This window comes from Bos mutus, chromosome X, assembly GCF_027580195.1.
Source record: "Bos mutus isolate GX-2022 chromosome X, NWIPB_WYAK_1.1, whole genome shotgun sequence".
Lineage (NCBI taxonomy): Eukaryota > Metazoa > Chordata > Mammalia > Artiodactyla > Bovidae > Bos > Bos mutus.
In genome coordinates, this window is record NC_091646.1 from 55,185,566 (window position 1) to 55,211,040 (window position 25,475).

Below are 25,475 nucleotides of genomic sequence, written 5' to 3' on the forward strand. Positions count from 1 at the left end.
TTCTGTAATTTGCAGTTTAATCATTATACAACAAGATTTGGAAGTCCGTTCAATCTCTAAGTTTAGCAAATACTTTCTCTCTTAAATAGTTTAAATAGGTGAGATCTCAAGCAATCATCTTTTCGTTGAGGTTATCACTGGGCCTTTAGGATAGGCAAATTTGAAGCTCTTGTGTTGCCTATGAGGAAGCAGGAGCCCAATCCCAGAAATGACCCAGAAGCCATCCCTTTTGTTTCTCTCCAGGAATGGAATGCCTGTCCTTTCCATTTAACCTTACCAAGTCTTATGTATCTTTTAAAGACTAACTCAAGTCCTATTGTATAAAAGATGCCTTCTCTGATTACTTTAGCCCAATCATTTTCATTCTTTTCAGAATTCCTACAGCATCCTTTATATATTCTATCTTGAATTATTTTCTGATTATTTTACATGTTGCTTTTGCTACTCAGTCATTATTAGGCTATTAATTCCATCTGTGTTGAGACCATACTTTTTCTATGTGGCTTGTAACATTGGGTGGGCAAAAAGTTCATTTGGTTTTAAGTAAAAATTAAAGACATTTTTCATCTTCTCCAAGAACTTTATTGAACAATATATTCCCCACACGAATAAACTTTTGGGTAAACCCAATATTTAATACAATGTTGAGAACATGATAGACACTTAAAAGAATGCTGCTAAGTCACTTCAGTCGTGTCTGACTCTGTGCGACCCCATAGACAGCAGGCCACCAGGCACCGCCATCCTTGGGATTCTCCAGGCAAGAACAGTGGAGTGGGTTGCCATTTCCTCCTCCAATGCATGAAAGTGAAAAGTGAAACTGAAGTTGCTCAGTCGTGTCCGACTCTTAGTGACCCCACGGACTGCAGCCTACCAGACTTCACCATCCATGGGATTTTCCAGGCAAGAGTACTGGAGTGGGGTGCCATTGCCTTCTCCGAATTAAAAGAATACTGTGGACTGATTACATTTTTAGCAGACAGTCAAAGTTATGGGGGCATTTTAATTTTGAGGATTTCCAGTGATGATAGTGATCTTCATTGACCTTATATAATAGAAGGTTAATGTTGATCAAATATGTCTTAATCCAGTAAAGACATCATTAGGTTTTTGTCTTTTTTGTGTATGAGTTAGTTTCTTTTTAAAATTTATTTTTAACCTTTATGGCAGAAAGTGAAGAAGAACTAAAGAGCCTCCTCATGAAAGTGAAGAGGAGAGTGAAAAAGTTGGCTTAAAACTCAACATTTAAAAAACTAAGATCATGACATCTGGTCCCATCACTTCATGGCAAATAGATGGGCAAGCAATAGGAACAGTGACAAACTTTATTTTCTTGGGCTCTCAGGAAGGGTGGCAGTGAGGAGATACCCCTCGTCCAAGGTAAGGAGCAGCAGCTGAACTTTGCTGGAGCAGCTGTGAAGAGATACCCTACGTCCAAGGTAAGAGAAACCCAAGTAAGACGGTAGGTGTTGCAAGAGGGCATCAGAGGGCAGACACTGAAACCATACTCACAGGAAACTAGTCAATCTAATAACAGTAGGACCACAGCCTTGTCTAACTCAATGAAAATAAGCCATACTTGTGGGGCAACCCAAGACGGGCGGGTCATGGTGGAGAGATCTGACAGAATGTGGTCCACTGGAGAAGGGAATGGAAAACCACTTCAGTATTCTTGCCTTGAAAACCCCATGAACAGTATGAAAAGGCAAAATGATAGGATACTGAGGGAGGAACTCCCCAGGTCAGTAGGTGCCCAATATGCTACTGGAGATCAGTGGAGAAATAACTCCAGAAAGAATGAAGGGATGGAGCCAAAGCAAAAACAATACCCAGCTGTGGATGTGACTGGTGATAGAAGCAAGGTCCGATGCTGTAAAGAGCAATATTGCATAGGAACCTGGAATGTCAGGTCCATGAACCAAGGCAGATTGGAAGTGGTCAAACAAGAGATGGCAAGAGTGAATGTCAACATTCTAGGAATCAGCGAACTCAAATGGACTGGAATGGGTGAATTTAACTCAGATGACCATTATATCTACTACTGCAGGCAGGAATCCCTCAGAAGAAATGGAGTAGCCATCATGGTCAACAAAAGAGTGTGAAATGCAGTACTTGAATGCAATCTCAAAAACGAGAGAATGATCTCTGTTCGTTTCCAAGGTAAACCATTCAATATCACACTAATCCAAGTCTATGCCCCATCCAGTAATGCTGAAGAAGCTGAAGTTGAATGGCTCTATGAAGACCTACAAGACCTTTTAGAACTAACACCCAAAGGAGATGTCCTTTTCATTATAGGGGACTGGAATGCAAAAGTAGGAAGTCAAGAAACCTGGAGTAACAGGCAAATTTGGCCTTGGAATACGGAATGAAGCAGGGCAAAGACCAATAGAGTTTTGCCAAGAAAATGCACTGGTCATAGGAAACACCCTCTTCGAACAACACAAGAGAAGACTCTACACATGGACGTCACCAGATGGTCAACACTGAAATCAGATTGATTATGTTCTTTGCAGTCAAAGATGGAGAAGCTCTATACAGTCAACAAAAACAATACTGGGAGCTGACTGTGGCTCAGATCATGAACTCCTTACTGCCAACTTCAGACTTACATTGAAGAAAGTAAGGAAAACCACTAGACCATTCAGGTTTGACCTAAATCAAATCCCTTATGATTATACAGTGGAAGAGAGAAATAGATTTAAGGGCCTAGATCTGATAGATAGAGTGCCTGATGAACTATGGAATGAGGTTTGTGACATTGTACAGAAGACAGGGATCGAGACCATCCCCATGGAAAAGAAATGCAAAAAAGCAAAATGGCTGTCTGGGGAGGCCTTACAAATAGCTGTTAAAAGAAGAGAAGCAAAAAGCAAAGGAGAAAAGGAAAGATATAAGCATCTGAATGCAGAGTTCTAAGGAATAGCAAGAAGAGATAAGAAAGCCTTCCTCAGCTATCAATGTAAAGAAATAGAGGAAAACAACAGAATGGGAAAGACTAGAGATCTCTTCAAGAAAATTAGAGATACCAAGGGGACATTTCATGCAAAGATGGGCTCAATAAAGGACAGAAATGGTATGGACCTAACAGAAGCAGAAGATATTAAGAAGAGGTGGCAAGAATACACAGAAGAACTGTACAAAAAAGATCTTCATGACCGAGATAATCACGATGGTGTGATCACTGACCTAGAGCCAGACATCCTGGAATGTGAAATCAAGTGGGCCTTAGAAAGTATCACTATGAACAAAGCTAGTGGAGGTGATGGAATTCCGGTGGAGCTATTTTAAATCCTGAAGGATGATGCTGTGAAAGTGCTGCACTCACTATGCCAGCAAATTTGGAAAACTCAGCAGTGGCCACAGGACTGGAAAAGGTCAGTTTTCATTCCAATCCCAAAGAAAGGCGATGTCAAAGAATGCTCAAACTACCGCACAACTGCACTCATCTCACACGCTAGTAAAGTAATGCTCAAAATTCTCCAACCCAGGCTTCAGCAATATGTGAACCGTGAACTTCCAGATGTTCAAGCTGGTTTTAGAAGAGGCAGAGGAACCAGAGATCAAATTGCCAACATCCTCTGGATCATGGAAAAAGCAAGAACATTCCAGAAAAACATCTATTTCTGCTTTACTGACTATACCAAAGCCTTTGACTGTGTGGATCACAATAAACTGTGGAAAATTCTGAAAGAGATGGGAATACCAGACCACCTGACCTGCCTCTTGAGAAATCTGTATGCAGGTCAGGAAGCCACAGTTAGAACTGGACATGGAACAACAGACTGGTTCCAAATAGGAAAAGGAGTACGTCAAGGCTGTATATTGTCACCCTGCTTATTTAACTTATATGCAGAGTACATCATGAGAAACACTGGACTGGAAGAAGCACAATCTGGAATCAAGATTGCCGGGAGAAATATCAATAACCTCAGATATGCAGATGACACCACCCTTATGGCAGAAAGTGAAGAGGAACTAAAAAGCCTCTTGATGAAAGCGAAAGTGGAGAGTGAAAAAGTTGGCTTAAAGCTCAACATTCAGAAAACGAAGATCATGGCATCCGGTCCCATCACTTCATGGGCAATAGATGGGGAAAGAGTGGAAACAGTGCCAGACTTTATTTTTGGGGGCTCCACATCACTGCAGATGGTGACTGAAGCCATGAGATTAAGACGCTTACTCCTTGGAAGGAAAGTTATGACCAACCTAGATAGCATATTCAAAAGCAGAGACATTATTTTGCCAACAAAGGTCCGTCTAGTCAAGGCTATGGTTTTTCCTGTGGTCATGTATGGATGTGAGAGTTGTACTGTGAAGAAGGCTTAGCGCCGAAGAATTGATGCTTTTGAACTGTGGTGTTGGAGAAGACTCTTGAGAGTCCCTTGGACTGCAGGGAGATCCAACCAGTCCATCCTAAAGGAAATCAGTCCTGAATATTCATTGGAAGGACTGATGTTGAAGCTGAAACTCCAATACTTTGGCCACCTGATGTGAAGAGTTGACTCATTTGAAAAGACCCTGATGCTGGGAAAGATTGAAGGCAGGAGGAGAAGGGGACGACAGAGGATGAGATGGTTGGATGGCATCACTGCCTCAATGGAGATGAGTTTGAGCAAGCTCTGGGAGTTGGTGATGGACAGGGAAACCTGGCGTGCTGCAGACCCTGGGGTCGCAAAGAGTCAGACATGACTGAGCAACTGAACCAAACTGATAGTTGAATCACAATGTTGTGTTAATTACTGCTGTACAGCAAAGTGATTCAGTTATACATATATATATATATATATTCATTTTCATATTCTTTTCCATTATGGTTTATCGTAAGACATTGAATATGGTTCCCTGTGCTATATATTAGGACCTTGCTGTTTATTCTGATTTTTTTTTGTCTTTCTTTTTTTTAAAACAAGTGGAAATCTGAAAATACTCTTGGACATGTCATAATTATTTATGAAAACCTGCTTGTAAGATGATTGGCACGTTTTAGGAGACATTCAGATTCTTAGTAACCTTTGAGGTTTGAAAAATATTTGAAAGTACCTATTTAAGGAATTAACACATATGCTTATATATGTGTACATTTTGAGTTGGAAAAATGAAAACACCCCTCACTTAGTAAACAATGAAGACAACTGCTCAAATTTTTATATTCTAGATCAAGAATTTTCCAGCTCTACCAAGATTTTCTCCATGTCTAATATTGTAACGGTAAAAAATCTTTTAAAATTCCACTTAATTTTTTTAAAATTCCAGTTTCACTGTAATGTGAAATGTCCACTCTGTGGACATTAAACTGTTATTTTTAATAAGATGTGACATGTTGAATAAAAAGAATAACTGATGATCCATCCAAGAACCTAAAGTATCATAACACTTCTAGGTAGGAAGTTAGGTATGAGCAATGAGGGATGGCTTAGCAGAAAAGGATGTAAGCCAATCTCTAAACCCCATCCCAGACATATCTAGAAATCCTCACAGATATGGTACAAAAATAACCACAGAGAGTTTTCCAACTCCTGCACATGCTACCCTAGGCACACAGTAGATACAAACTAACTTCTTAATGTATCAGTACAATAGGGCTGATACATTGATGACATGTGCAATACAGCCGTTTTTATGTAACTTGCACTTGTCAATCAACCTTGAGCCTAGCCCATTTGCATTCCCTTTCCCTATTGGTGGTGGTTACCAAGCCTTATTTTGCACAAGGCAGATCCAAGAGGAAGAGATGGGGAGTATAAAAAGAGAAGCCAAGAGGGATCATGGCTACTCCTTTGGGGCAGCCCACTCCCATGTCTTGGAGGTGTAATATCTGCTGTCTGTTTAATAAAAGATCTATCTGCTTGAGCTGTAACTGAGCTGTAACCAGCCTGTTGTTTTGAATCCTTATTATGACAAGACAGGAGCTGAGAAATCCTGCCTGCTTGAGCTGTAATTAGTCCGTTATTCCAAATCTGTTATGACGAGACAAGAATTGAGGGAGATAAATAAACCAATCTGACAACATGGTAAACAATTATCATATAAATCATAAGATGAAAGAAAAATAGATTGGTTCCTGGAAATGAAATGATACATTAAGAAGTAATTAGTTAAAAAATAGATTGGTACACAATCATACATTTAGACACTGAGAAAACAGATGAATTCAAAAAAATTATTTAGTATTGAATTGAACACGAATCCTTAGTTCTTACTTACACAATGGTTGTATAGTAAAGCCACATTTTAGTAGACCATAAAAAGGAGGTTTATATATATATATATATATATATATATATATAAAAGAAGTGGATAAAAAGGAAAAAATATAATTTGCCCTAGGAAAATTTCTGGAAAAAACTCAGACTATGTGCACACAATAAGTTGTTTACTGAGCAGAGTGTTCATCAGAGCTATAGGAAAAAGAGCAAAGAAAGGATGTTCTCGTGGAAACGAGGAAAGAAAGGTAGATTGGATAAAGATAAAACCTATGGGGAAACTTGGATCCTCCTATGATATCAAAGGAATACAGGAAGAAGAAATTATTTTTAAAATTTTGTGATGTTGATTTTAAGTTATTACAAAGACATGTGGGGCTGACAATTGGAGATGGAAGCAAAGGGAAAATATTTAAGCTATTAATTCAAAAGATCTGTGAGAGATTTAGGTATAGAGCCTTTTGTTTTTGTTTTTACAAGAATAGAAACATAAAATATCCATTAGTTCAAAACCACCTACTGAACTCCTGTGTGCTCGGTGCTATGCATGGTGCTGTTAAGGTGAGTTAGAACTCAGAATATTATCAAAAAGATAAGAAACAACAAGTGTTGGAGAGGGTGTGGAAAGAAGGGCACACCCGTGCACTGTTGGTGGGAATGTAAATTGGTACAGCCACTATGGAAAATAATATAGAGATGCCTCAAAACACTAAGAATAGAACTATCATTCAATCCAGCAGTTCCACTTCTGGGTATTTATCCAAAGAAAACAAAAACACTAATTTGAAAGATACATGCATTCATATGTTTATTGCAGCATTATTTCCAATAGCCACAATATGGGAAGGAACCCAGTGAAAGTCAAAGTTGTTCAGTCATGTCCAACTCTTTATGACCCCATGGACTGTAGCCTGCCAGGCTCCTCTGTCCATGGAATTCTGCAGGCCAGAGTACTGGAGAGGGAAACCATTCCCTTCTCCAGCGGAATCTTCTCAAACCAGGGATCAAACCCATGTCTCCTACATCTCCTGCACTGCAAGCAGATTCTTTATTGCTGAGCCACCAGGGAAGCCCACAATGGAATATTACTCATCCATGAAAAAGAATGAAATCTTACCATTTGTGGCAACATCGATCAACCTGGAGGATATTATGCTAAGTGAAATAAGACAGGCAAAAACAAATACCATATGATTTCACTTATATGTGAAATCTAAAATAACAGAACAAATAAACAAAACATAAATAGGCTTAGAAATACAGAGAACAAACTAGGAGTTGCCAGAATGGAGGGGCATGGGGGAATGAGTGAAACAGGTGTAGAGGAATAAGAAGTACAAGCTTCCAGCTATAAAATAAATTTCATGGGGATATTATGTACATGTATGGAATATAGTCAATATCGTAAAAACTTTTGATGATAACTGGACTTGTGATCATCTCGTAATGTATAAAAGTATCAAATCAACATGTTGTACCCCTGAAACTAATATAATTTGTTTGTTAATTATAACTCAATTTTTAAAATATGAATAAGATTCAAAAACCTGCCTTTGAGCTTCTGAAAGAGACCCTGAAGATCATCTGTGCAAGATTCTTTTATATGGATAGAAAAAACTATGAACTTTGGGTTACTTTGTGAATGATTCTATATGTCTTAAACTGACAGTTTGAAAGATCAGAATGAAATGCAGTTTTATTAGAGCTTTGAGTCCAAGGCCCCTTTCCTAGAGCAAAACACTAACCTCTGAAAAGAACTTTTAGATTTTGGGTAACACAAAAGTAGCTTAGTTACATCAAAATAGCTATTTTAGGAATTTTCATTAAAATGGAGTTCTACTTGGATTTTATTGTTGAGCTTGTTAAACAGGAATCTCAACCACCATCCAAATAGGGCATGTTTTATCTGTTGGAAACTATGGAGGCAGTGAGATGTAGTGCTACTGTCTGCGCACCCCATGGCTTTGAAATTATGACCACCGAACTTCTAGTAAAGTGACATTTCTTGACCACAAACTCTTGTTGAATTCTGACATCCTTAGTGTTAGTAAGTAAATTAAAGCTTATGTAAAGCTCCTATGTAAGTTTTTTAACAAAACAAAACAAAACAGGAAAGCCTAAATAGCATATCCTTAGGATTCTTAATATTTTGACTTATTCTAAACTCTAACACTTGAAAAATATACTAAAATAGAATACTAAGGTAATTGAGACAAATATACCTATTCTTGAAAATTTAGCTTGAAGAGTCCCTTCATACAGACATTCTAAGTCTGTAAATTTAAGTTTTAAAGCTGCTGCTGCTGCTAAGTCACTTTAGTAGTGTCCGACTCTGTGTGACCTCATAGATGGCGGCCCACCAGGCTCCCCCATCCCTGGGATTCTCCAGGCAAGAACACTGAAGTGGGTTGCCATTTCCTTCTCCAAAGCAGGAAGGTGAAAAGTGAAAGTGAAGTCGCTCAGCCATGTCGGACTCTTAGTGACCCCATGGACTGCAGCCTACCAGGCTCCTCCATCCATGGGATTTTCCAGGCAAGAGTACTGGAATGGGTCACCATTGCCTTCTCCCAATTTTAAAGCAGGTGGACTGTAAAGCTAGGGAACTCTACTCAGTGCTCTGTGGTGACCTAAATGGGAAGGAAACCCAAAAAAGAGGGGATATACATATATGTATAGCTGATTCGCTTGGCTATACAGTAGAAACTAACACAACATTGTAAAGCAACCAAACTCCAAAAAAATTAAATGAGACTGGAAGCTCTTCAGGAGTGATTTACAGACAACATAAAATGTAGAAAACTAAAGTACTGTATCAGTGTATCTAGAAATTTTGTGTAAAGAATTCCAGAAACCATACCAAACCTTGGGCTATTACTGAAAATTAGAAATCTCATTTTGGAGCCTTTTGTAAATGTGTGTAGCGATAGAGTGCACAGTTCACACAATGTGAACATATTGAAATTGGTACTTTTATGCTGACCCTAGCCTGACCCAGTACAAAATCTCTCACACCAGAAATTTAATATTTCTGAAAGCTTGATGATTGCCCTCTCATTTATTTTTCACCTTTCTGTGCCTTTCATATGTTCTTCCAGCTGGTTAATTATTAATTAATATTTAACAAGGCTTTTTCACAATGCCAATTCCTTCTCTGCTAGTATAGCCTTTAGGCAGTATATGAACTCTCCTTCTATGCCCATTTAAGAAGTCAGGACACTCACTATAGGTTAATTTCTCTAAAGAAATCCAGAACAGCAGATGAAGGGAGGTTTCCTCGACAAGACCATTCAATGTTTCAGGCCACTCTGAATTTAGTAGATTTTCCTAGTGCATATAAAATGAAATGGATTTGAACCAACTTAAAATTCTTAAAAAAATTTCCAAGCACACATTGCCTGAACAAAATGGTTGCGACTGAAACGGGAAAGGGCTTAGCCTTTCGCTTCTTGTGCCACAAGCCAGTCTCTTGATTCCAAAGACTGGAATGCAGATAAGCAGGGAAAACCTCAGCGCACGGTAATGAAAGAGGTCAGCTATGACACAGAGGCCAAGAAGAAGAAAAGATACTCTAGGAAGCAGGAGTATGTCTCCAAGTTTTCTCTGGTGAAAGGAGATTGATGAGAATTGACATCTGTTTACAGTCAACCAACTGGAACCACGTAACTTTCACGTCCCTCCCCACCTCCACCCCTCACTCCTTTCCACATGGACAAACAGACCACACAGGTGATTTTGGCCAACAATGTACTTGGCATGAAACCCAAAACATGAGAGCCTCTTCCTGTCCATGTATCTGCTCCAGAGAACTAGTTAGAAAGGGAAGATTGCTGAGGTTTTCCCTCTGCGTTGCTCCGCACCTGAGCTGATTGGAGCCGAAGAGACTACTGATGTATACTAGTAACGTCCCTTCCCACGTCCAGATTCTTTTTATGATTCTAGGTTGAAACTGTACTCTCCAGACTTAAATAGGGTCTTGGTAACGTTCAAACTCTCACTCCCACATTCTCATCTTTTCACGTATTGTACACGGTTTTTGAGAACGTGGTACCCCAGCCAGGCCTTGAGGACTTCTTGTCTCTTCGGAGCTAGGGAAGGGGAGAAAGGGAGCAGAGGACCAATCTCCGCTCCCAGCCGTAGTTACAGTCCCCATCCCTCCAAGGCGCCCATCCCTGTGCCTTTTGTCCCAACACCCCACCCAGATGATGTGACAGGCTCGTGGCCCAATCCCCTTCCTGGTTCCCAGGCCGACTGCTAGCACCACCCGAGCCAATGGCGGCGGCCGAGGGGCGGAGGGCCTGGCAGAAGGGGCGGGAGCGCTGGCTTTAGAACCACAGCCGCAAAGATTCCGAGCGGCAGAAGTTGTCTGAGTGCGTCGGGCGGAGACAGCTGGGCCAGATCCGGTACTCTGCGACTTTCTGTAAGTGCTCTGCAGGTACAGGAGGGCACGAGGGGAGCAGGGTCCCTGAGCGTGGGCAGGAGCGGGTCCAGAAGAGAGCATCTCCAGGAACCTCGGCGGGAACATGCCTGGCACGGGGGGCGGGGGCCTGAGAGGGAGGCTGGAGAGATTTCTGTCCCAGCCTTGGGCGCCAAAGCGACCGTTCGCAGCAGGGATGGGTGGGAATGACCTAGTGTTCCCCATGACTGCTACCCGCCGCAGACACGTTTTCTGACGTTCACTGGGGGAGATGGTGTTTTCTCAATAGTTGCTCTTAACTTGTTGCCAACCTTGGGCTTGAGTCCTTGACGCCAACCCTTGCCCTTCTTCCCTTTACCGGCGGCGGCCCCGAAGTAGAAACCCAGCGCCTAAACTTCCCTCGATCGTCCTTCTCCAGCTACTGCCACCCTCCTTCCCCCGCCTCCGCCGGCTCCGGACTCAGGAAATCCCGGAGCTCGCCGCCTGCTACGCCTCCAGCACCGGCTCGCCCGCCGCCGGTGACCTCGCAGGCTCACCTCGGGCCCCGGCTCCGCGGGGTGCGGTGGCCCAGGGAGAGAACGAGGCTCTGGTCGCCTGCCTTCCGCCTGCTTCCCTGGCCAGTAGCGATCGCTTAGCAATCGCACCGCGTCTCCCTATGAGTAAGCACTTTTTTCCTTTCAGTAGCAGGACATCCCCATGCCATTAGGATAGTACCTTTCCGTTCTTCACTCTCCCGATTCCTCGCCGCCCCGTCTGCTCTTTTCTCAGCTCCTCTGGCTCCGCACCCTCGAGCGCACACGGTCCCGGCGGCTCGGGAGACAGAGTCGAAAGGGACGGTGGGAGAGGGGCAACAGCCCCCTTCTCCCACACAGCTGCACTTGCCAGTGTTTACTTTTCCGCACCCGCAGTACTTAGCGCCCTAATGAGCGGCGGGGTTGGGGGGCGGGGAACGCCGACCACCCGCGCCCTGGCTTCTCGCCAGTCCCAAAGTTGCCGCCGCCGCCGCCGCTGCTGCTACTGGCTTTAATGTGCTGGCGGCTCCAACCGCCGGGCTTCTGGGCAGAAGATCCCAGCCTGGGAGGTGGAGTGAACTTAAGGCTTTAAGATACTTCCCGTACGCGACGCTTCTTGCTCCACACCTTATCTGCATGACATCCTGGTTGGTGCTCAAGGTTGAGTTTAGAATTAATTCTCCGTTTAGGATCAGATAGACAGGATGCTGGGGGTACTCGACTTGTTACTGGGGATGAGGGTGGGGACTGGGAAGACAGCTTGGCAGGCCGCACAGTAGGTACCTAGGTGAAATGAAAAACTACTGAGAGATAAGCAGATAGTCCGCTTTATAAGATGTCACAGTGTATTTGGGCGCCTAAACTGGATCCTGAAGATGCAGTTTAGAGCGAATTCCAACATACTGGCGGACACATGCCAATTGGCATCACGTGCCCCAAGTCTCTGATGCCCCTGGGGTCATGATCACATGACTTCTTTTGACTTTAAAACTGGAATGTAATGGCTGAAGTCCATTTTCCCAAAAATACGCGACCAAAAAGGGGAGAGGGTGTGAACTAGCCTCTACTCAAGGGAATTCTACTTGGATGTGGATGAGGGGAACAGAAAGGGAATTTGGTGCTCAGATTTTATCCAGAATAAAAACAGAAGCTGTTTTGAAAATAAGGGCTTGAAATATGTTTGTGCTGGGATATATGTCTCCCCTGTGGCTCTTCAATCTAGTTACAGCTTTTCTGAATTTTAAAAATATCTTACTAATTATTTCCTGGGAAAATTGTCCTTTTATTCACCCCCTGTTTCATTCTGAAATGATTGATTTGAAGCCATATCCCATAAGATAGTGTTTTCCCATAAGACAGTGTTTTTAAAAAATTAGGCTTTGTCCATGTACCTAGGTCTGGCCTATATTCCAGTTGAACTGTTCTCTATATTAGGCATCTGCTTGAAAGTGGTGGATAATCTCTTGGCTAAAATTAACCATCAGTTACTGTGGTTTGAAATTGGATCAGAAATAAGGCACAAAAACAGTGGACACTAAATTTGAGAAATGGAGCTGACTGGGTTTGTGCCTCTCAATACTTTAGCAGAATAATGAGATGCCACAGAAACAAGTTCTGTAAGGACCAATACCCACCCAAGTGACCCAAGTTAAGACTACTGTTGGAAAACCGTTACGGTTTTTGTGATTTAGATTATGTATTGCAGAGTACAGAAATGGGCAGCAGAATCTCTGAGGTCAAGAGTTTAAATGCTTTACTTATTTACAAAAATGGATCCAGTTGACACATATTCAGTCTTGAAAACAACTAGGGCAGCTAAAAATGAAACTGGAAACAGTTAAGAGATTTTGACTTTGTATGCTTTAGCCAAAAACCCTTTGTCTACGTACTGCAGCAACCTCTGAATGACTTGAGCACTCCATTTTCATGCTGTGCATGGGTTTCTGAGCCTAAAAACTAGAACAACTTTAAAGCACATAGCTCTGACCGCTAGGCTTAACCTGGCAGCGCAGATTAGCTGGAAGTGGACTCAAGCTGCACCTGAGTTCATTGGGAGTTAAGGACACACTGCTAGATAGACCCCCCTAGTGGAAGTGAGGTGATAATATAATTTTAGATTGAACTAATAAATATTTAACCTTAAAAAAAGAAACAGTACAACTATCCAACTAGGTTAAAGTGGTAGGGAGTTAAGTTCTTTTTAAAATAACATTAACTCATGTCAAAACAGGATCCTCACTAGGCTCTCTGTCCACAGTCTTTTGTCTCGGAGGTGTCCACTTGTTTAAAACTACTGACTTCATTTTTCAGTGGTATGCTCTTATGAACCCAGGCTTTCATCAAAATTAGAGGATTATGAGTCTAATACTTAATTTCTATTGTTAGATCTAGAAGGTGATCAAACTCTTTGTCTAGGGTGGGAGAGCCAAATAAATTATGCTTTGCCTCCATGGGGTCGCAAAAGAGTGGGACACTACTTAGCAACTAAACAACAACTTGATTTTACACAGATAATCAACACTCAGGTTGAAGGAATCCAATCTGATGGCATCATTTAGGGTCAGTTGCTAAAAATGTCTAGGCTTAATACATTTTGGGTAAAAGGATTAATTATGACTAGTGAGTAATATTTGGGTTGAGATTAAGTTTCTTCTACAAATGGTTACAAGTACATTAGACTTAACTGTGACTATTTATACTGGCAGAATGTCAGTATCCAGGGCACTATCAGGAACTACATGGAAATTTTTGTTGTTCTTCAGTCATGTCCGACTCTTTGCGACCCCATGGACTGGCAAGTCAGGCTTCCCTGTCCTTCACTGTCTCCTGGAGTTTGCTCAAATTCATGTCCACTGAGTCGATGTCTCTCCAAGGCAAACAGTGTGACTGTTACTGAAAAGAAGTGGGTAGTAGCTTCACCATGGTGTTTGAGCACTAAGGAGATTCTTTTTGGTGAAACTGACAGAGAAAATAAAGGAAATCCACTGCAATTTTTCCATATTCTGTTTTAGGCATTTCTGCTTGCCTATCCAAGAAATATACTAACATAATAATATTCTTGGCACATATGACAAATTTGTGAATTTGCTACTGTGTGACTAATGTTATTTCTTTAAAATATAGACCATTTCTGTCATTCCTTATCAGAATTTATCATAATCTAGGTGGAATGTATATGCAAAACTGTTTGTTTTTGCTGTTTAGTACAGATTCCAGAAGTAGCAGATATAAAATTGAAAACAAACATCTAACATCTATCAATACATGACGACTTGGGTATCTGTTTTTGGAATCACTTTGTAATTGCTCATGCTGTTTTGGTGAATAGTAATCCGGGGGGAAAGTTTGATGTGTGAAAATAATAAAACTCAGTTTAGAAGAAAACAGCTAGATCACATTTTGAGTCTATATAATTATTCTAGGGAATGACATACCATATAATGTATGTTCAATGTGTTGGTGGTTTCAAAAGTTTTTCGGATACATTATACTGTTGGAAGATCTTTTAGATACCAGTGGTCATGACTCGCTGTTTTTAGTTATGAGAGAGCTTTGGTTAAAATTATGGCCTAGAAATATTAAAAATAGTCTAATCATGAAATGTCATTCTCAGGAAAAGATCTGATAATACTTGGGCCAACTGGTAGTTATGGAGGTGACAGTTTCCAAAATTTTAATATGTTTAATAACATTGAATTTGCCATATTCTTAGCACTTGAAAGACAAATATTGCTGAGTATAAACTGTTTTAGGGATGAAAAAGTATTGCTGTTAAATGAAAATTGCAACGGTAAGGGGGAAGTATGTTGGACTTCCTTCAAAAGAACTAGATTCTAGACATGGTTCTGCCACTGACTCATAATTTGACTTTGAGAAAGTCACTAAAGATTATTACATTATTATATAACATTGAGTACATATGTGTGCCAGACACCACACATTTTCTCATTTATAAACTGAGGGCATGGCTCAAGGACTTTGTGTCTTTTATATAGAAATAGTATCGCTTATTTCAATTTTATTTATCAGTTGATTTGTTTGCCAATTTTAATGCAACTATATTGCATGCTAAGTTGCTTCAGTCATGTCCAACTCTTTGCTACCCTATGGACTATAGGGTGCCAGGTTCCTCTGTCCATGATATTGTCCAGGCAGGAATACTGGAGTGGTTGCCATGTTCTCCTCCAGGGGATCTTCCCAACCCAGGGATTGAACCCTAGTTTCTTATGTCTCCTGAATTGGCAGGTGGGTTCTTTACCACTAGCACCACCTGAGAAGCAACTGTATTTAAGCTAAATACCTTGTTGGAGAATTGGTGACTATATAGGAAGATGATCACTGGTGGCTTATGCAGTGACTAATGTTATTTCTTTAAAATATAGACCATTTCTGTCATTCCTTATCAGAGATTTTTGGCACATTAAACTTTCTGATCTTATATTGTAAGAAAGCTTAATTTTTCTTAGCAGTCTAGAAATTGGTTTGATGATAAGGTGGTAGTGTTGTTTACTGGAAAAAACTCCAGGGTCTTTTAATCCTCTACAGTTCGCACAGATAGGCCATCTTAAGTAAATTATGGAAGTTCTCTGTGTTCATATCTGGATTTTACTTTATTTGTAAACCATCTGTTTCCGATCTACGTATTTCACAGGGATGCTGAAAGGATAAATGAGCTATGTAAACCTTGGCTCTTCAGCAGACAGGTGCTATATAAATTCAAAGCACTGTAGTAGTATATCATAGAAGCACCAAAGTTTTAACAAGAGTTTACAGAAATAGAATTCTCATCACTTAAGTCTTGCCACATTTTTACTTGTCTGTAATAGTCTCCAACCATCCACTTTTACAAGCTAAGAAGAAATAAAGCCAGACATAATAAAATGAAAAATAAGAGAAATGGTTGATAACAAGAGCATTAAGCCCTATACATGTAATACTTTGTTATATTCTTTTCCCTCAAATATTGTGCCAAGTAGCCGTTAAAGCCATTAATGTGGTGTGGGTTTTTTTTCTTACTTTTCCCAAGCAACTATAGAGCAGTATTTTGGCATTCATTGCTAAAGCTTACAAAGCACTTTGGCTTATCATACTTCATGTTTTTTGATTGCCTGTTATAGGAGGTTTTGTGTAAAACTGCGCATGAAAAATCAAATGTTTCTCTGTGTAATTGCACTCTAAATTGCATATGTTAAGTATGGAAAAGTACATAATGAAGGAGATAATCTGTATGTTTAAGTATCATGCCATCATTAACACAGAAAAGGTGAGAAGTGAATGTAGATTTTCTTTTGAAAAACAAACCTTGGGCTAGATAACTTCTGAGGGGTTGTTTTAAACCCCCACCCTCAAAATTGTTAACTTGGAATTAATTTTCAATGTCTGTTGTCATCTTGCCAGTTACATAATGGTTCTTTAACTCTGTCATTCTTTGCATTATCATATGTTTTTATTTTATTAAAATTATGTTTGATATCATTTGTTAAAATATCATTTGTGAAGTAACAGTATCTAATGAAATTGAAATAAGCAGAAAGCCTTAAGTTAAAGGACTTTTGAAATTAACTGGTATCGTGTGGCTAGTTCTGAAGAGAAGGTTCTTTTTGCTAAAAGAAATAATTTTCTTTTGTAAAATCTGATCTCATTTCTACCATCTCTGGTTTAAAAAATAGCAAATCATTTTTTGTAATCTTGTAACCCAGTTATTGAAAATAAAATTTTGATTCTCTTAAGCTGTTTTTAGTTTATATGTATATATATATTTATATAAAATATAAATACTTTCTATAAAATAGAATTTGTGAGGACAGTATAATAGCTTTGAATATTCATATTATTACATTCTACATTATATGCTCTAATTACATAGTGTTGTGCTCATATTGACATTCTGCTATTGACACTGAATTATAATATTAATACATTGTCCTTTATAGATGAATGTAATTTTTAAGCTTTTTTTCTGTATTTATTTACTTGCTTATATGTCCTTGTTTTTGCCATTTCTTAATGTCTTTTTGACATTTTGGAGCTTGTATTTCAGTGAGGGAGAATTTCCATTTAAGACTGCTTTCTCGGAGGTAAAAATGACAAGAGATGATTCCTTCAGTATATCCTATTGCTATAATAGTCAATAGGTATATTTAGTTAATCTGCTGGAAAAGTGTCTTAAGTAGTGTGTACTTCAGATGTTTTTAATCACTTTATGTTGGATTAAAAAATACAAGGGCACTGTAAAAATATTAGAAGAAAGCAAAAATTTTTATAAAGAATAAAAGAAAAGATTACTTGTAATCATACCACCTGTTCATATTTTTTAATCTGTTTCCTGTATAGAAAGTTAAATATTTTAAACATTGGGATCATGTTGTATATACAGTTTGTATCTCTTTTTTTCACTTATTATACTGTGAAAATGTTTTCATGTAATAAGATATTTTTGAAAATATTTAAAATTACTGCATGAGATTTCATAATTTATTTCACTAATTCTAGGTTGTTGGAAAATTTTTTTCTTTCCATATATTATAGATAATACTTCAGTGAACATAATGGGGCAAAAAGCATTTTGTGACTCTGAGAATTTCTTTGGGATAAGTATTTAGAAGAAAAATTGCAAAGATTTTTGTTTTTAAAGATGAATTCCTTTGACAATCTTTGAAGTTTAAACACTGGCTTACCCAAAAAGAGCCTTGATTTTAAAGAACAGCACTCAGGAAAACAAAAAGCCATTCTTTATATAGTGTTTTGTATGTGACTAAACTGGAGCTGGTTTAGGTAAAGTATATGTCTTAGGAATATTGTGGTTTCCTCTGATCTAGTTAGCAGGTGCAAAGCAGGATGAAGTAGAATCCTGTGGGGTGCACAATCCTAGGAAGTTCTATTTTTTGAAATGGAACTGTTAATGGGGGAAGGGAGACAGGTTTGTACTTAATTAGCCTTTAGATTTCAGATTGCTGTAAAACTCTGTTCAAGTATGGAAACCCTATTTGTGACCAGAAACTTTCAGTATCCTAAAGAAACTTTTAATCCTGAAGTTGGTTAAATGGCTGTGTTTGGGGGTTCTTTTTTGTTTTATTAATTTATTCTTACTGAAGTATAGTTGATTTGCAATGTTGTTAGTTTCTGGTGTATAGCAAAGTGATACAATTTTATACATATGTATTCTTTTTCAGTTTCTTTTCCATTATAGGTTATTACAAGATAGTGAGTGTAGTTCCCTGTGCTATATAGTAGGTCTTTGTTTTATATTTTATATATAGCAGTATGTATATGTTAATCTCAAACTTATTCCCCCTTCCCCTTTAGTAACCATAAACTACCATATGATCCAGCAATCCCACTCCTGGGCATATATCTGGAAAAGATGAAAACTCTAATTTGGAAATATACACATACTCTGATGTTCATAGTAGCACTGTTTACAATAGCTAAGACATGGAAACAACCTAGATGTCCATTGACAGATGAATGAATATGTGCTGTGTGTGTGTGTGTGTATATGTGATGGAATATTACTCAACCATAAAAGGAATGAAATAATGCCATTTGCCACAACATGGATGGACCTAGAGACGATCATACTAAGTGAAGTAGTCAGACAGAGAAAGACAAATATAAAATTATATGATATCACTTATACGTGGAATCTAAAATATGATATGAATGAGCTTATTTACAAAACAGAAATAGACTCACAAACAAATTGCTCTGTTTGTCGATAGGCTTTTTTATCTCAGGCTGTGCAGTTGCAGCTCAGTGATACATCAGTTGGGTTCCAGACTACCACCATAATATGAATCACACCAATTTTTTTGACTTCCTAGTACATATAAAAGTTATGTATACAATACTGTAGTCTATTAAGTGTGCAATAGCATTACATCTTTAAAAAGTACATAATTAAAAATATTTTATTGTTTAAAAAATGCCAGTTAATCATCTGAGGCTTCAGTGTATCCTAGTAACATTGAACATCACTGATCACCAATCACTATAACAAATATAATGATAATGACAAATTGTGTAATATGGTGAGAATTCCCAAAATGTGACACAAAATGAGAAAATGCTGTTGGGAAAAAGATGTCAGTAGATTCCTCACTTGATGCAGGCTTGCCACAAACCTTCAATTTGTAAAAAATGAAATATCTGGAAAGTGCAATAAAATGAGGTGCGCCTGTACTTTGACACTGTTCAATAAACTCAGTTATATATTTCATTCAAGTTGCTTAAATAGCTAAACTGAGATCAAATAGTGGTAAAATTTCTGATGCCATCAGTTAATTTGTGCCTAGATTCCATGTATAGTGAATCCCCCAATTACAACACTTAACAAATATTTTGTATATTTAAATGACTCATTGTACACTGCATCTCTCTCTCTAAACTTATCTCATGCTGCTTCATAGACCCTTCCTGGATGTTTGTTTCCTTCCCCCAGTTCATCGGTGGCACTAAGGACCATGTTGTTCTGGGCATTCTCTGATGACCCAGAAGTGATGTGGAAAATGTTTGACCAGACAACTCGTTCTCACCACTTCCTTTTTTTGTTCTCAGAGGTATTATGTACATGTTATATTTTGTAGTCGGACTGGAGTTTAGTATAAAATGTGGGTTCCCATGGTTTTGCTGTTTTATATCTCTGTGACATTGGGGAAGTTCTGTAACTCCTCCAAACCTCAATTTTACTATCTATAAAATGGGGATGATATGACTTGTTTTAATGTTGTCCTTAAAATTAAAGAACATTTATAAAGAAACTAGTGGGGACTTCCCTGACAGTCCAATGGTTAGGAATCCACGCTTTCACTGCTGAGAGCAGGGGTTGGATTCCTGGTCAGGGAATTAAGATCCCACAGGCCATGTGGCACGCCGATTTTTAGGTCAATTAATGTTGCCTTAGGTGATCTTTATCGGGTGTCTGTAGCTAACTCTTCATTTTCCTCTGATTTACTCTTTTTTTCTCTTAAGTATCACCACTGAAGATAAATAAGATAGGTGTTTTTTTGTTTGTTTTATTTAATGGTATTGTGAAAATATGACTTCCTAATGCTTTGCATTACACATGTGGAGGATTTTAACAATGTTCCAGGTTGAAGAAGCCCCTTGACTTAGCTAGAAACCCTTTTACCATTTGCCTTTTTATGAGGATATGCCATCCAGCAGTCTAAATTCACCCTCAAACGAAAATTGGAAATGATACTCTTTTAATATATTACGGACACCACTATAAACTCATTGCTACTAACAAATTTAGCTTAGATCAGGATGGAAGGTAATAGATAATGTTGATGCCTATTTTGGAGGGTAGGGAAAAGAAGCTTCAAGTTCTTAAGTATTTGTTTCTACAATATAGAAATAGTATAAACATGAATTTTAAAAGTTTACCTTTGAAAAATAGGGGAAAAGAGAAATTAAATCAGTCAAAATTTAAAATGCTGGGGAAGGCAGAGAGTTATAAATTAAATCAGAATCTTAGTCATGGGTGAATCCAAAACATATTCATTTTAAATTTACGATGCCTATTATTTCCTCTAGTGGAAGTTTTCAAAAGCAAAAACCAGGAAATGATGAAGGACATTGACACATTCAACAAATATTTTGAGCAGTTTGTGGGTCTCCAGTTTAAAGCTACAGTTGAATAGCTTTTGTAAGTGGTTATGAATAATTAAAAATTTATATTTTGTCTTACAATAATTAGAAAACAATATAGCCAAATTAACATTAAGTATAGGTAGCCAAAAAGTAATACTGATGGAATAACATGTGTAAAGATATAAGCCAACCCATATATTTGGTATCTTTTCCTAAATCAAAGTTTTCCAGCATTAGTCGCCCCCCTCCAGAAATGAAAACAAACTAGAATATATTTATAGGAGCAAGCAGATCATGGCAAACTTCCCTTACCAGAGAGGGTTTGTGTAAAGATGAAGGGAATGTTGCTATGTCAAGTACTTAGAAATGTGTAAGGATTATATAAAAGCAGGCCTATAAGGCATTTATAAAGAGATGTAAAACTCAGGGAAACTTTAAAATATGCCCAGAGTTATCATGTATATATTGCTGATAGTACAAACTACAGATGGAGTAAGAGTTAGCCAAATATAGTAAAATGGACAATGCCTTAATTAGTCTATTTGTGGAATTCTTTCATCATTCAACTAAAATAAGTTTAATGAAAGCTGCTAGGTGCTAGGGCTACAAAGATGGTAAAATACTCCTGCAGTCTAGAAGAAAAGACATAATACTGGATTTCATAAAACCTAAAAATATTTTTACATGTAGAAAAGGAACTTAAATATGGCCTTTTTTCTCAACATAAAATAATTTCTAAATTTAAACCTTGTGTGAACAAAGACATTCATGTATAACCCAATATAATCAAATCTAAACTAAGAACAAATCAAGTTTAAACATTGTTATTCCCTGCAATAATTATTGCATCCTAGAAAAAGTGCCCACCATGAGTTAATTTTACTTAAATAGAACATTGCTCAGCCTATAAATGAAGGTCAGCAGACATCAGTGTCTTGGAATAAAATAGCCCTTTGGCAAGAAAGTGAGCCACTCCCCATTTAGTTTTTACAAAAATAAAATTCTTTCCAGCTTTACTAAATTGTAGATGTTGTGCACAGCGTGTACTTCTGCAGTAGTCGGTTCTGCAGCTGTGGAAATATCCATGTATGCAGAAGCCCTAAAAACATTGATTCACTATTACTTGCACATGCAGCTCTCATACTTTCTATAGTATAGCATTCTGTTAAGTTTTATCTGATTCAAGGATAATAGCAAGTGACTACAAGTATAATGGGGCTTCCTTGGTGGCCTAGCCAATAAAGAATCCACCTGCAATGCAGGAGACCTGGATTTGATCCTGGGTCGGGAAGAGGTATAGCAGATGCTTACTGCTTGGAAGGAAAGTTATGATCAACCTAGATAGCATATTCAAAAGCAGAGACATTACTTTGCCAACAAAGGTTCGTCTAGTCAAGGCTATGGTTTTTTCTGTGGTCATGTATGGATGTGAAAGTTGGACTGTGAAGAAGGCTGAGTGCCGAAGAATTGATGCTTTTGAACTGCGGTGTTGGAGAAGACTCTTGAGAGTCCCTTGGACTGCAAGGAGATCCAACCAGTCCATTCTAAAGGCGATCAGCCCTGGGATTTCTTTGGAAGGAATGATGCTAAAGCTGAAACTCCAGTACTTTGGCCACCTCATGCAAAGAGTTGACTCGTTGGAAAAGACTCTGATGCTGGAAGAGATTGGGGGCAGGAGGAAAAGGGGACGACAGAGGATGAGATGGCTGGATGGCATCACCGACTCGATGGTCGTGAGTTTGAGTGAACTCCGGGGGTTGGTGATGGACAGGGAGGCCTGGCGTGCTGCAATTCATGGGTTCGCAGAGTCAGACACGACTGAGCGACTGAACTGAACTGAATGGGCTACAGCGCATGGGGTCAGAAAAAGTCAATGCAACTGAGCATATGTGCACAGGTATAAAAGTGTTAGTGACTCAGTCATGTCTGACTTTTTGCGACCCCGTGGACTGTAGCCTGCCAAGCCCCTCTGTCCATGGAATTCTTCAGGTAAGAATACTGGAATGGGTAGCGATTTCCTTCTCCAGGGGATCTTCCCGGCCCAGGGATTGAACCTGGGTCTCCTGCATTTGCAGGCAGATTCTTAACCATCTGAGCCACCATGGAAGCCCAGTACACAGGTATAACTGACACCTTAATTTTCTGCCTTGAACTTCTTGATTGTCTCAGACTTTGAAATGACCCAGGATTCCAAATGTGGTCATCGTTCTGTTTGATGGGAGAGGATCAAATGGATGCACCATATTTGGATGTACTATGTCCTCTGTATATGGCTTGCTTGAAAGATAGCACTAAATTCCTGCCATATACCATGGAAAACACTGTTCTTCTAGGGAGAAAGGAAAATAAACCCATTCTCCTGATTCTTTCACAGTACACCTGGCACATAGCAGGTCTCCATAAATACATTTGAAAGAGGTCTTTGTTAATAAAGATTAAAGTGTGAAAACCTAATCAGCAAATTGGTAGCTTATGAATCATAATTGAATAAAATACATCATGATGTGAACCTATCAGAAGACTAAGCAAAGGGCTTCTTTGGTTTTCTTCCTCTCACTTGTTTTAAATGGTCAGGAATGAATGTTACAGATAGCACTTTCATTATGAGAACTGCTTAACTTTAGGATCAAAAAGAAAACTGTGACATATTAATATTTTTCATTTTTAAAGCAGTTTTATTGAGATAAAATTCACATTCTCTACCACTCATGTAAATTGTATAGTTCAGTGGATTTTAGTATATACACAGATGTGTATGACCGTCACCAATTTTTGAACTTTCTCATCACCGCAGAAAGAAACCCCATACTTTTAAGCTATCCCTCCCCCCAGCCATCTATCTCTCCAACCCCAAGCAGTCACTAATCTACTTTCTGTCTCTACAGGTTTCCCAGTTCTGGACTTTCATATATAAATGGAACATGTAGTCTTTTTTTGACTGACTTCTTTCCTAGAATATTGTTTTCAAGGTTCATTGAAGTTGTAGCATATATCAACACTCCATTCCTTTTTATGACTGAATAATAGTCCATTGTATGGATATATGACATCTTGTTTATCTAATCATCCATTGATAGACATTTGGGTTTTTTCCACTGTTTGGCTGTTACGAATAATGGGACATGTTAATATTAAATGTCTAACTACAGGTCAGCTAATGGATTAGAAGTGGTACTGACAAGATAATATTTCATGTATCACTACTCTGCAGTTAATGCACATCCTTGCTTTCACTCTGAGCAGTACTGATTTCTACATCTAAGTGAAGCTATTTTTTCCTGTTTCCTGAAGCTTAGTAGCTTATTATCAACTTGTTCCCAATACTAATTTTTCCTTAATATTTTTACTTGAATAATGGAAAATCTGTAAAAGTTGTATAATCACATTTTTTAAATTTTTTTGAATAATAGATTTATCCAGCATGCCTTGTTTAAACACATTTATCAAACACCTAGTATAAGGATCAAAAGTAAGCAGTATTAAGTCTTGCAGAAGTAAATGAAAAATGCTTTGAAACAGTGGTTTTCAGTCAACCTAAGGCATTATTGAGCATATATAATATATTTATTTTTTAATATTATTCTTTAAATATGAAATATAAACACAGGACAAAATTCAAATGCTATAAAGGGACATAAAGAAAATAAATGTGCCTCTGAGTCTGATCCCCATTTCCCTTCACAGGAGGTGACCATTAGTACTAGTCCCTTGTGTATCTACCCAGAAATAATATTGAATACATTTGGCACTTGACATTTTCAGAAGAGCTTGGTGTTTTACATTTAGAAAGTGCAGCATTACATTTGAGGGAGCCTTTACCTTTTGACTCTTTAGGGATGAACATGAGAATGAGGGATTATCATCCAAGGATGATGAAAAAGAATCACCTTCAGTTACAGAGTTTTTCTTGTAAGAACCCTTCTGGTCAAAATAGCTAATGATGCCTAGAACCAATCTCGGCAATTATCTTCTGTATTCAACCCACAGAGAATTTCCTGGGCCTAGTTTCCTTCCTCTTCTGGGCAGCTAGCACCTTGCAAACCCACTAGGAAAGGATAGGCCTCCCTGAGAGAGAAGAGCTGTAGTTCAGTCAAGAAAAGATATGATTTCCAGGAGACCCATTTAGAACTTCCTGTTGAACTTCCTATTTAATTGCTTGGGGCTTCCCAGGTGGCACTAGTGGTAAAGAACCTGCCTGCCAATGCAGGAGATGTGAGAGATGTGGGTTTGCTCCCTGGGTCGGGAAGATCCCCTGGAGAAGGAAATGGCAACCCATTCCAGTATTCTTGCCTGAATAATCCCATGGACAGAGGAGCCTGGCAGGCTACAGTCCATAGACTCACAAAGAGTCAGACACGACTGAAGGGACTTAGCATGCACATATGCATTTCATTACTTAATTCATTTGTTTTGTGTTTAGCTGCTCAGTTGTGTCCCATTCTTTGCGATCCTGTGGACTGCAGCCCACCAGGCTCCTCCATCCATGGGGGTTCTTCAGGCAAGAATACTGGAGTGGGTTGACATTTCCTACTCCATTACTTAATTCATTTAACAGGGCTTTATTAATGATCAACAATGTGCTAGGCACTGTTATCACTAAGATAAATAAAATAATGTGCCGTTATTTGAAGAGCTCAGAGTCTAATCCAGCCACTGATTTTTGCAAATGAGGCAACAGAGAAATTGATTTTAACTTGCCACATCATGAAGTGGTAGAGCGGTGGTGGGGGACAGAGTCTCCTGATACCT

At 38.8% G+C, this 25,475-nt stretch overlaps 1 protein-coding gene and 1 long non-coding RNA gene across 3 annotated transcripts in view; one reads left to right on the top strand and one right to left on the bottom strand.

The window, feature by feature from the left end:
• LOC138986323 (uncharacterized) overlaps positions 1 to 13,279 on the bottom strand; it is a 130,023-nt gene extending 116,744 nt beyond the window's left edge. Inside the window, exon 1 of the long non-coding RNA XR_011463155.1 lies at positions 11,335 to 13,279. This is a non-coding gene — a long non-coding RNA (uncharacterized lncRNA). The remainder of the gene's footprint in view (positions 1 to 11,334) is intronic.
• PLS3 (plastin 3) overlaps positions 10,477 to 25,475 on the top strand; it is a 97,048-nt gene continuing 82,049 nt past the window's right edge. Inside the window, exon 1 of one of the 2 annotated variants that reach the window (XM_070365422.1) lies at positions 10,477 to 10,623. The gene's annotated coding sequence lies outside the window, so the exon portion shown is untranslated. The remainder of the gene's footprint in view (positions 10,624 to 25,475) is intronic. The other variant, XM_005898530.3, reaches the window with a different exon arrangement.